The sequence below is a fragment of the Phacochoerus africanus genome, chromosome 2 (genome assembly GCF_016906955.1).
Source record: "Phacochoerus africanus isolate WHEZ1 chromosome 2, ROS_Pafr_v1, whole genome shotgun sequence".
In the NCBI taxonomy this organism is placed as follows: domain Eukaryota; kingdom Metazoa; phylum Chordata; class Mammalia; order Artiodactyla; family Suidae; genus Phacochoerus; species Phacochoerus africanus.
The window spans coordinates 59624696-59637845 of NC_062545.1; positions in this window are offsets into that span (position 1 = coordinate 59624696).

A 13150-nucleotide genomic window follows, 5' to 3' on the forward strand; every position below is an offset into this window, starting at 1 on the left:
CTAATACTTTGTGTGAATTCATTTTCAAACACACAATTACCAGCTATAGAACACTATAGCAGAGAACTGAGAAAAGCAGATGCACTCAGGAGGTGTACTCAGGAGGTGTTTTTTTAAATCTGGCATGCAAGTCATTGTTTGTGAATAGGTAATAACAATTTGATGCTGTTAATGACAATTTGAAGGTGTTACTTTTTTATGCAACTCAAATCAGAACACAATTACTCAAAGGCATGTATAACAAGCAAACAGCTAAATGAATATCTTCTCCATTCTCAATGTCCTGAAAAAAAAAATCACAACTGCTGACAAGAGAAAATAATGGAGAGAAGGTTGGACCAGGACTCTGACTATGTAGGTTCTTTAATTGATCTTCCACTAAGCATATTAAGCATAGACTCTTCCATGTTGGAATGTCACTTAAAAGTCATTGAGTGCAACTTGCATTCAATATAGGAATTATTTAAAATATCTCCAAAAGGGACCTTTTAACTTGACTTACATCTTGGAAATTCAGCACCCTACAAGCTCATTTCATTAAAACAAGTAAAATCTATTCCCCCTGTACCACTCATGACTTTTGGACTCACACAGACCAAACTAAAATGACTACTCAAATATTTGCAAATAATTATCATGGTAATTCTAATTCTTTCAAAAATGTTTCGCTAGTGAGTACATTTAGGCTTTCATAGAAGTAACCAGATATGTGATCTTTCCTACGACTGTTATTTATTTTTCTTTTGAATATCTTTCATTACTTTGGAACTCACTAATTCATTTTGCATCACTGACTAATTTGGTGGATTTTTTTCCCCATGTGAACTCAACTAAATCTAGATCTGCTACATTGTTGTTGAAAGGTATGCACCAAGATTGGCATGCTTGCTAAGAAAGGCAACCCAAATTATGTCATCCTAGACAGTGGGGTATTTTGGAGAATTTGCCAATTTGCGATCTTTTGTTTTCAACTTGGCATATTGTGAAAAACAGTATTTTCAGTACCAGAGTTGGTGGCTCTCACATATTTATTAAATGCCAAAAATTGACATTCCATACAAAAGCCATTTTCTTCATGTACAGAGAACAATATACACTTTGGGGGAAGAAATCCAGAAGAATAGACTATGTCCGCTTTCTAATAAAGTCACCCACTCTATTGGTAGGTATGTGGATATCAAGAACACTGGATTAGGTAGATTAGATATCAGAGAGTAAGTTCATGAGTTTAGGCTTAGAGGACAGGCTGGAGGAAAATCCTGAAACTATTTCATCCAACTCAAGGAGCTCTCCCTGTTCAGGAGCAGAATGTATCCCCCAAGTGAATGAAATTATCAGATGCCCCAGATTCAGGGTTTCTCTCCTCAAGGAAGTAGAGAGGACACACCACCAAGTTTTGCCTCTCTCAACCCTGCTTATGATATCATTGCTATTTCCACACTTTAGTTTTCCTTATTAAATACATTAGGTCATATTTTTTGATTTTGGAACATTTTAGCTTTTACTGTATTATCGATTGTATTGGGTGCTTGTGTTGTTAGTGATGACAGGGATCTGGAAGATGGTAGACTGTCACCACTCAGCAGGGAAAGAGGGGAAATAGCAGCTTCATACCTAGAGGGAAGAGGGGTTAGGATGATTCTTGTTGCCAGTGTGGCAGAAAATTACTTTCGAACTGTTATTTGATTTTTCCCCTCCTGCTATTCCCATTTCTCCAATTCTAGTAGATAGTCAGGTCTGTATTCATTTTTTAGAGAAGGAATGTGAAGGATAATGGAAGGAAGCTCAGATTTTTGTCTAGTTTTGGTTTCACACCATAATGAGGAAAGAAGGAAGGGTGAAAAGGGGATGAGCATGTTTAGAGAGAAGGCTGAAGGTGATGGGTCATAGAGACAACATCTCTCTGAAGGGCCTTGTTTCCTTTGTCAGAGACATTTGGAAATTGAAGCACTATTTGTGAGTGCTCATTCTGTGCCTAGATCTATATAGCTGCTCTTGTCATAGATACCAGTGAAATCTTCCCTCAGTTGGGAACTAGCACTCAGATTAATGTTCACCTGGCAGGAGTGAAAGCCATCTATATCTCTTCATTAAATGAAGCTGTTTCTTGCCCCTGTCTAGTTTATCCTTTGTGGAATTTTCCCACAATCTTAACATTACAAGACATGTATAAGCCTCAAGAAGAAGGCTGTATCCCTCCCTGTTTACTTGGCAGGACTGATGGGAGAAAAAGGAAGCACACCTATATTAAGAGAGAAAGCAGCCTGTATTCAAGTAATGGTTAAATACGAATCCACTTCCTCTGTAGTTTGGGTGAGCACAGGTGATAATGTAATTTACTGAGAAAGTGGAAAGAATAGGTTGAGGAAATGATGCTACTATTTAAAATATTGAGTTGGAGCTGTACCTGCAACAGCTAAGTAGATCTGCCATAAGCATCCAGGTAAATAGATTGAAATCTTAGTAGAATCTATGATTTAGAAATGTACACTTGGAATCTAATAAATTTTAAGTCATTTCTGAAGAAATGTAAATATGGATATCTGTCCAGGGTGCACAACGAATGGAGAAAAGAGAGTGTTGGGAACACAGACATATGAGGAATACAGAATATTTCATAAGAAAGACTTTAAAAAAGCTCTTAGTAGTAGAAGGAAATAGTGATGTCAGACAAGCAAAGAAAGACATAATGAGCCATAGTGTCAAATGCTAGGGAAGTGGCTCAAAAGCAAGACCACCAAGTGTTCAGTGAATTTTGAAACCCATCATTGGCCACCTTAGGCAATGTCTTTGGAGCAGTGTAATACGGATGTTTGACTGCTATAAGCTGAAGAATAAGAAAGGAAGTAGAGATTATCTTCTCTTAAAAAGAAAGGATAAACATAGTTACATAGTTAGTGTCTATAAAGAGATATAAAATCAATAGAAAATTATATTTTTTTGATTAAAATTTTCAAGATAAGCAAGACGTGTTGGGAAAACCACTGAAGAGGGAGAGTTTGAAAATACATGTGAGATGGTACAAGCATACACCTAAGCCAGGTTACCTTGTAAGATAAATGTACGTGTGTACCTACCGGCTTGACAGGGATCAAACCTGTGGCCTCCACATCTCTAGCAGGTGAACTAATGGCTCCAATGACTTGTGCTTCCAAAGGGGTGTTAACCATTGATGCCGCCAGATTGCTGCTACCTGTCGTGCAGTGAACTCTGTGGAGTTACAGTGATTTCTAAATAGTTTCCGTGTGTCCTCAAATGCCAAACCTTCAGAGAATCTTATTCACTATCAGGTTATGGACAGTTTTTTGGTGATTATTTAGAAATAGGCTTTGCAATAACTACTCCATTTTAAAATTATGTCACCTAGAGACCTCAAGTGAGGGGATAGATACGTGTAGACACAAATATCTTAAACTATTTTCTGTTTTATGGTATTAGTTTACAGTCACCAGTAATGTTATATACAAATAAAAGTAAGATGCCCTATTTTCCTTGCTGCCAAGTCAGGACTATAATTTAGCCTGACAAATGGGCAAAGTTTTCCAAGCACCACATGCCTGGTATCTGTGTATTGGAATATGATGAACCCATATTGTTTTTACATTCATGGAGGTGCTACTCAAAAGTACCTCTGTGAATTTCAAAATGAGAGCCTGGGAACTGTACGCAGTATTGCTCAGTTCATTTATGAACAAATGTGGGATAGCAGACTGCAGATTCTAGAGAAGGTATTAATGAATCACCCCCGGATGATCTGCCAGCGACCCATAGGACTTCAAAATGAATCATATGATCTATTTTTTAATTAAAAAATGCATTTTAAATGAATTATTTATGAACAAGTGCAGCTGTAACCTTGATCATATTAAACTGTTCTGGGCTGTTGAAAGGTATCTCATAGTAGTGACTATTCATAGTCAAACATGCAGAATGTATTAATGTAGTCGGTGAAAAATACGAAGTAGTCTCTGAAGAGGTGGAGATAAATGAGCCCATCAATTCATATTGCCTTCTTACCATAGCCCGTCACCAAAGATTTGTGCAGAAATATTTTATTTTGGAGTTATTTGTAGTCTGCAAATATCTATGGTTCTGTCCTTCAAGTTTTATAATGTGACTATTTAACACACCATAAGTAATCAATGAAAGGAATATTGGCTATGTGTCATATTTTCCTTAGGGATAGAATTAATGAACATGGCATTTTATTGAAGACCATTTTGGCTATCTCTCATATCTGAGATAAATTGAAAATTACTTTGACATTGGAAAAACACAGGGAGTCTTTCCCAAGTGCTAGCCAAAGAAACTACATTATCTTTCAGACCTAAGTGCTCGAAATTCAGAAAGATGTTTCAGTAAGGAATTCAGATTACTTGACCCTTTAGATACATTTTCCTAAATCTATTTCCATTGTCTAATTCAACCATTTCATTTTTAAATATGTAAGTAGAAGATATTACATTCTTTTCTAATTTTAAAAATATTTTTAATAGAAGTATATGTTGTTTCCAGGGGAAAGCAAGAAAGAAGATTTTAGTGTGGAAAAAAATCTAGTGATGGGAAAATGAAAGGAATGGGAATAATTAGGTAAATTAAATTGGAGGAGCCCAGAGTACTTTCCTCATTTTCTCATTCCAGTAAGAATTTAGAAATCTCAGGAGCCAGACAAAAGCTAAGATAAATCACAATGTATATAACTTAATTAGAATCTGATCTATATTGACTTCAAATACACAAATGTTTGCAAAGCTCATAGAAACTGATAAACTAAATGTATTTATACAGCATACAAGCTTATACAATGAAAGAGTGGGATTATTATCCCATTTTACACACAAGTAACCTAGGCCTCTGAGAACTTATTTAACAATAACAAAAGTTTGGACTAGTGTCAATAAATAGCAGGGCCTAGATGAAATGAGAGGTGTGTGACCCCAGAGGTCATCCTTTCCTACTACACCACACTGCTTCTTTGATGCAAAGATGCTATAAGGAGGAACTTGCATCTCTTCTGGAAAAATTTACATCTCTATGAGCAAATTTATCCCTTATTAAAACAGCATTTTGTACATATGTATATGAAGGATGATGGGCATATGTGTGCTCATTATTCTATGCTATTAAATTTATGGGCTAAAAAGATAGGAAAGTTTCCTACAGCTGCTTTTTCATTTTTAATTTTCTGGTGATATCTTTCTAACATCTTTTTTGAAATCTTTATTTGCAGCGGACATGATCATAGATGTTTTGCATGATAAGGATCTAACAAAGATATTCTTTAGGAATCTCCCAATCATGCAGTAAGAAATTCTAGGCAATATATTTAGCCATGCTAAACCTTTTAAAATTTATACTGATTATCTTTTTATTTTATTTTATTTTTTATTGAAGTATAGTTAATTTATAATGTTGTGTTAGCTTAAAGGGTACAGTAAAAAGATTCAGTTGTATATATGTGTGTGTAAATATATATATGTGTGTGTGTATATTCTTTTTCAGATTCTTTTCCATTATAGATTATATAGATTTTCTTAATAAATGAGTTAGCTGGTAATATTTATTTGAACCATATATTTTTACAACTTGTGTATGCATAAAATGGTTAAATTATCAATAATTTTATATAGGTCATCTATGTAATATTTATGTAATTTTTAGCTGCTTATAAGCAAACTCTATATTAGTTATAATATATAATAATGATTATAATATTTCACACAATTGACACTAAAACCCCACATATTAGGAAACATTCAGATTGAAAAATAAATTTGTCATTATTACTAGGTATGACAGATAACATGATATTATATATAGAAAACACTAAGGACTCAACCCAAAAACTTCTTGAACTTTTTCAACAAAATTCAGCAAAGTAGCAGGATATAAGATTAACATTCAGAAATCAGGCACATTTCTGTATACTAAGAATGAGATATTAGAAAAGGAATACAAAAATACGATACCCTTTAAATTGCATCCCCAAAAATCAAACACCTGGGAATACACTTGACCAAGGAGGTAAAAGACTTATATGCCGAGAACTATAAAACGTTAATCAAGGAAATTAAAGAAGATGTAAAGAAATGGAAAGATATTACATGATCCTGGGTTGGAAGAAATAATATTGTAAAAATTGCCATACTACCCAAAGCAATCTACAGATTGAATGCATCCCTATCAAATTACCCATGACATTTTTCACAGAACTAGAACAAACAATCCAAAAATTTATATGGAACCACAAAAGACCCAGAATTGCCAAAACAATGCTGAGGAACAAGAATCAGGCAGGAAGCATCACTCTCCCAGACTTCAGGCAATATTACAAAGCTGCAGTCATCAAGGCAGTATGGTACTAGTACCAAGACAGACAGACAGACCAATGGAAAAGAATAGAGAACTCAGAAATAAACCCAGACCTCTATGGTCAATTAATCTTTGACAAAGGAGGCAAGCCATAAAATGGGAAAAAGACAGTCTTTTCAGCAAGTATTGCTGGGAAACCTGGACAGCTGCATGCAAATGAATGAAACTAGAACACAACCTCACACCATGCACCAAAATAAACTCAAAATGGCTGAAAGATTTAAATATAAGACAAGACACCATCAAATTCCTGGAAGAGACCATAGGCAAAACATTCTCTGACATCAACCTTAGAAATGTTTTCCAAGGTCAGTTTCAAATGATGCAACTGACAAGGGCTTAATCTCTAAACTATACAAACAACTTATACAACTCAACAGCAAAAAAGCCAACAACCCAATTGAAAAATGGGCAAAATACCTGAACAGACATTTCTCCAAGGAAGATATGTAGATGGACAACAAGCACGTGAAAAAATGCTCAACATCCCCGATTATTAGAGAAATGCAAATCAAACATACCATGAGATACCACCGCATACCAATCAGAGTTGCAATCATTAATAAGTCCACAAATATTTTCATGTTTTAAATAAACTCCCATTTGAAAGACAGAAATCTCTTAAAGGTTATGAAAAGATCATACATATTCATATATGACTGCATAAAGTATGATTAAATGAAGACAAAATATTAAGGAAAACCTACCAGGTTTGCTTTTCTTCTGAATAGTTTATAACTCTCTTATTCCTTTCTAATCTGTTCCTTGAGTTTCTTCTTCTACTGATGCTGCTTCTTTGTTACTGTCATCTTCTTTTTTTCTTCTCAAATTGAAAAATGAACATGAATTCATCTCTTTTCATCAAAAGATGAATAATTTTTTACCCCTTTAAATTGTCTAGGCCACATGAGTTTCTTTGGCTAATGGGACATTAACATATGTGATTCTAATTGATCAGGGTTTCTTGACCTCAGCACTGTTGACATTTTGGACTGGGTAATTGTTGAAGAGGGGCTGCATTGTAGGATATTTAGCAGTATCTCTGGCTTCTACCCACTCAATCCTCTGACTATGTCAATCAAAAACATCTCTCCAGACATTATTAAAAATCTCCTAGGGTATGGAGAATTGCCTCCTTGTTTCAAACCACTGATGTAGAGTCCTGAAAGAGCTCTCATTTAGGGGCTTGCCCTCTCATGCCGAAATCTGGGATTCAGGCTGGATTCCTGAAACTACCACATGAGTAAGCCTCAGCAACCTGTTAGAGGATGAGACCATGTGGAAGAGAATGCAGGCACTCTGGCCAAGAATTTTTCAACTGCCAGACATGTGAGTGAGGCTATTCTAGACCATCCAGCTGAGTGTACCCTACAGAGATCAGCTGAGCTCATCCAAACCAGAGGAACAACTCATTTGACCCACGGAATCATGAACTAAATAAATAGCTGTTTTAGATCTTTAAGTTTTGAAGTAGTTTATTAAACATCACAACTGAATTACATACAGCTATTGTTATTTAACTTTCAGTGATATTTGGTTTTCTTTTGATGCACACTATTATAAGGGTATAATGAGCCAACATGGCATAGTGACCCAAAAATGGAGACTTGAAGTCAAAATTACTAGTTTTAAGTCCTGAATCTACCATTTTCTATGAGTATGACCTAAAGTAACTAACTTAAACTTGCTTTACTCAGCCCCCACATCTGTAAAATAGAGTTCATAAAAGTGGCAGAAACATATTGTTTTTGTTAAACAAATTTGGTTTCAATCTTAAGTTGGGGTTACATTGTTATTTCCACCACTGATCTCAAGTTTAGGAGCTTAGATATACTTTTAACATCTTCCCTATCATAGACCATTTCATTACAGTGTCCTATTTGAGAATACACGTGACTTTTTGATTCTACTCAGAAAATATTATTACAGTGGAAATTTCTTTTACAGATGAAAGGAATATTTATAAGCCCCATGCTATTAATAAACCTTAGAGTGGTCAATTCAAATTTAATAAGAAACCTACATAGGAGTCTAGATTGTATCCCAGTCTCTGCTATAGTCCAAACATCACTCCTAAGGTGATATTACTCATTCCAGATGTCTTTACCCCATAGATTCTCTCATTTTTAGGCTCTGAAGCAGATCTGGCTTCTAAGTAGGGAAAGTAAAAAGATGACTTTATTCATATAGTAGGGGTTGGGAGCAGCTGAATATTGTTGTTTCATGTTCTGTCCTATCCTCGTGGTACTTGAGTTCTACCCTCCCAACTCCATTTGCTAAGATTGGATGCCATTTGTCTGATATTTGAAACTTCTGGTCTCAATTAATTTCTTCTCTGGATCATTTCTTCCTGCTAATGGACTCCCTAGACCTGGTTCTTATAAGGATCTCCACCTGACACCGGTCCCTTGACTTTCTTATTTTCTTCCTATTACCGGCTGCCAGTCTCTCCTGGTGCCTTGTTTACCTCTTGGATGCTTTTCGTGGTATACTTCTGAGTCTCCTTGTCTTTTCCAGAACATTTGTCCGACAAGTATTTTTTTTTTTAATACTACCTGAACTTGCCAACCAGGTCCAGTTCTGTGCATGTCTACAAATACTGCAGCATCTATCATATTATCTCTAATCACTGCAGCAGCCTTTATGACAACTCTTAAAAAAAATGATGGGTTAGTTGTAGAAACCAAGACTGGAAAATGCTAGGTAGCATCTTACAGGAGTGACTGTTGATCTCTGATTTAAATCCAGAAGGCACTAATGACTTGAAGTAAATGCTCTGCTTGTTCTGCTTCCTATATATTTTATTCACACCTATTCTGATTCATCTGCCAACACAAATTAATATTAACAGTTCGAACCATGCAGAATAATCAGCATTTATTTTGTAATTACACATATTATCTGGTAAGCATTTTAATATCACTGAAAATTTTTCAGTAGAGAAGTAATAGGATCAAAATTGTGTTCTAGAAAGATTAATTCAGGGTAGACTGAGGGAGAGGAGAAGCTCAGGGTAGTGAGATACTATAACTGTTCAGATCAGGGGTAAAAAGGTCCTGACACAAAGGAGTAAAGCTTTAGGGAGTCAAAAGAATGAACAGGAGTTGCCTGGTGGCACAGCAGGTTAAGGATCCAGCATTTGTCACTGCTGTGACTCCAGTTTGATTCCTGGCTTGGTATTTCCTCATGCCATGGGCACAGTCAAAAATAATAAATAAATAAATAAATAAATAAAACATCTTTTAAAGAAAAACAGCAAACAAACAAACAATTAACATTGAATGTTGGTGCCCTCTGGCATGAGTGAGAAAGAAGATAAGGAATGCCAAAAGTATTTACAGGTTATTCTCAAATGATTCTCCTCAAGTTATTATAATGTTGAAATTTAGTAAAATATGCTGAGTTTAGGGATTTTTATTTATTAACACATAATATAGCAAAACACCCATTAAAATTATTTTAGGTATGGGGAAAAAATCTTTGGTAAAGGCGTTAGAAGTTCAAAGTATTACGGAATAACTATATTCCAGGTAAGCATTTACCTCATTTGCTTGTGGCCCTGCAGAATGCATTCTATGGTTGTCTAATTATTTGAATAAAAGAGTCTAAGGTTGGCAAATAATTTCTCTATGTATTCATTTCTTTATAATTTTGTATAAGTAGTTCTTGTCACTTTGAATGCCTTTGACCTCCTTTTATTTTTCATCAGCTACCTTGTTTTACTGCAAGACCCGGCTCAAATGCCAACTCATCTATGGAATCCTCCCTAATGACCCCAAATAAATTCTTCTTTCATAATTTCATTGTATATAGGATATTAGTTTATATTTTGTAGGGGAGAAAATATAATTTTCCTCTACCCTTTTGAGTTCTTCACTGAGACCTCGGTAATAATAAAAGATGGATAAACAAGGGAAAAACAAACACAAGTTTATTAACATGTATGCCTCATATGCCCATGGAAGAAACCCAGGAGTAACTCAAGGAAGTGGCTTTAGAGTCAGGAATAAATATCATCTTAATAGGGAAAGGAGAAGAGGGTTGGGCCTTTTAGGAGAGAGTAAATGATTTTTAGGAAAGATGAAGGAGTCTTGAGAAGAAGAGATGAGAGGTAGGGTGCTTAGTGACAGTTGTCTGGGTGTGATGGGAACACTGGTCCCCTCTCCTGTGATAAGAGTCAATCTTTCCTGGTGGATGGAACCCCTGGGGAGAAGATTTATGACAAATGAACTCCCTTTGGAGGATCTGTCCTTAGACAGGTAAGAGTTCAGAGAAAGCCTCACCCTGCATCTGCTGTTTTCCAAGTGTCTTCAGCTCAAAACAATCAACATACCAAATGGCATATTTGGGGATGACATGTCCTTAACTCCAGCAGTCGTATTTTGGGGCAACATTCTGCTACCCTTCATTTTCCATTATGGCTCCTGCCTGGTTGTATTTTATTTGCTATGTGTCTCCCCAGGCAGCTTAGTGATCTCTAAGAACACAGAAAATGCTTTCACCATCTTTATTTTTCACTTTCATTACCACTCATAGGCCCGGGGTCACTGATATGTCAAGGAAGGAGGTAGAAGGAAAATGGAAGTGAAAGAGAAAACATTTTTAAACCTAAACATTTTTATAAGTAACAAGTAATTTATGGCCAGATTTTCTTAATATTTTGTGTAGCTGAGACAAATTTTGTGTTTAAATAGCTTTTTCTGTCATCAGTGTCTAATAAGCCCACAAATTTTGTTTCTTTACACTCATCTGAATTCTTTAATTTATGTTACTAGCTTGGCTTTTGGAGGCCTTTGAGTTAGTGACCTTTGCTAACATATATGCTATGATTTTGCATATACAGTGGTCCTAAGAAAACTGCTCTAGTATACCAATATTATAGATGAAAAAACTGAAACTTCTAGAGACTGATTTTCCCAGTATCACTCTATTAGTCTATCTAATGGACTTGAGCTTTTTAAATTAAATCACTAATTTCAGGAAGTTTTAACTAAAAGTTGGAGTTCCAGTTGTGGATCAGCAGAAACAAATCTGACTAGCATCCATGAGGATGCAGGTTCAATCTCTGGGCTTGCTCAGTGGGTTAAGGATCCAGCATTGCCATGAGCTGTGGTGTAGGTCACAGACATGGCTCCAATCTGGCTTTGCTGTGGCTGGGGTGTAGGCCGGCAGCTATAGCTTTGATTCCACCCCTAGCCTGGGAACCTCCATATGCTGTGTGTGTGGCCTTAAAAAGAAAAAAAAAAGTTGACTATAATTGGAGAAATGGAAGCAAGCATCATAATAAAATGTATTCCAGGTGGTTGACATACACAGTTACATTTGAGCTACCAGCTCCAGTTCTTAATAACTGGTTATCAGACAACCATAACTAACATTTAGATGTGGAGATAGGACTTTGCCATGTGCTTAAGCTTTACGGAGAAAATAAATGAATAAGAATGGTTTCATCAAGATAGCCTCCACTCCACTGGCGATTTTAGTAGTCATCGTTTCATAACATGCTGGTTAAGGTGTAAATAGTGTCAGATGGGAGTTTCTACTCTGGCTCAGTGATAACAAACCTGACTAGTATCCATGAAGATGTGGGTTTAATCCCTGGCCTTGCTCAGTGGGTTAAGGATCTGGCATTGCCATGAGCTGTGGTATAGGTTGTCAACAGGGCTTGGATCCTGTGTTGCTGTGGTTGTGGTATAGGCTGTCAGCTGTAGCTCCAATTAGATTCCCTAGCCGGGGAACTTCCATATGCCTTGGGTGTGGCCCTAAAAAGCAATAAATAAATAGTGTCAGATGCAGTAAAAACTGTCAGATGTTCTTGGAAAGACACGATATTCTGGTAAACAACGGCACAATTAAAACAGGGGAGAGGTGTGGAGTAGGGTGGGATTCAGTGCTATTTAAAGGCAGATCATCTGTGCTCATCATCTGCCTCTCAAGAAGGCATGTTTCCTTCCAGAATCCTCAGCTTTTCTCACAATATTTGTTTGAATTTAAAAATGCCTGACAGGTTCCAAATCCCCCCAATGTCAGAGGGCAGTTTTGCTGTGCTCCCAGGGAAGATATTGATACTGATGCTTGTTCTGTCACAACAGCTGACTGTGAGCTCAATGGCAATGCTCAAAATGAAAGCTGTGGCTTTCCTTCTGGCTGAAAGTCAAAGGAAAGATATAAACTACTTATTTATTTATTTATTTTAGTTTTAACTTCTATTTTAGCTGTGAAGTCTGCAGTGAAAGGTAAACACAGCTACAACAACATTAATATTGGTAATCAGGGTCTCTGATCATATGCAGTGAAGTTAAAATGTTTTTCAAAATCTCCTTATAGTTAACATGTGTTTCCTCTTTAATGATGAAGTACTCTTATTTAAGAAAATAAGCTAATGTTCTTTAATGATAATAAGCCATTTGGGATAGGAGTTGAGGCCCCCATGGAGATGGGTAGGGTGGAGCTACATAAAAAAGATCCATGAATTCTTCTGTGTTAAAAAATGAATAGTAGTTTGGAGACAGGTCAGAGCCATGAAAAAAAAAATGAGAAGGGTGAGGGAATTAATTTCAGAGAAGTACAACACTACGGATATAGTAGTTTTAACATGGTGTCCAACAACTTGGCAGTATTGGCATTTTGTATTGCACATCTCCCCGTCTCTCCAAGCCTTTAGTAAATGTAGCTACTTCACACAACTGTCATGTGAGAGTGAAGTATTTGTGGAGGAGGACTGAATACTCCAATGCCCTTATGAATAGAACCAACATGCACTGATCAGCAATAAGTT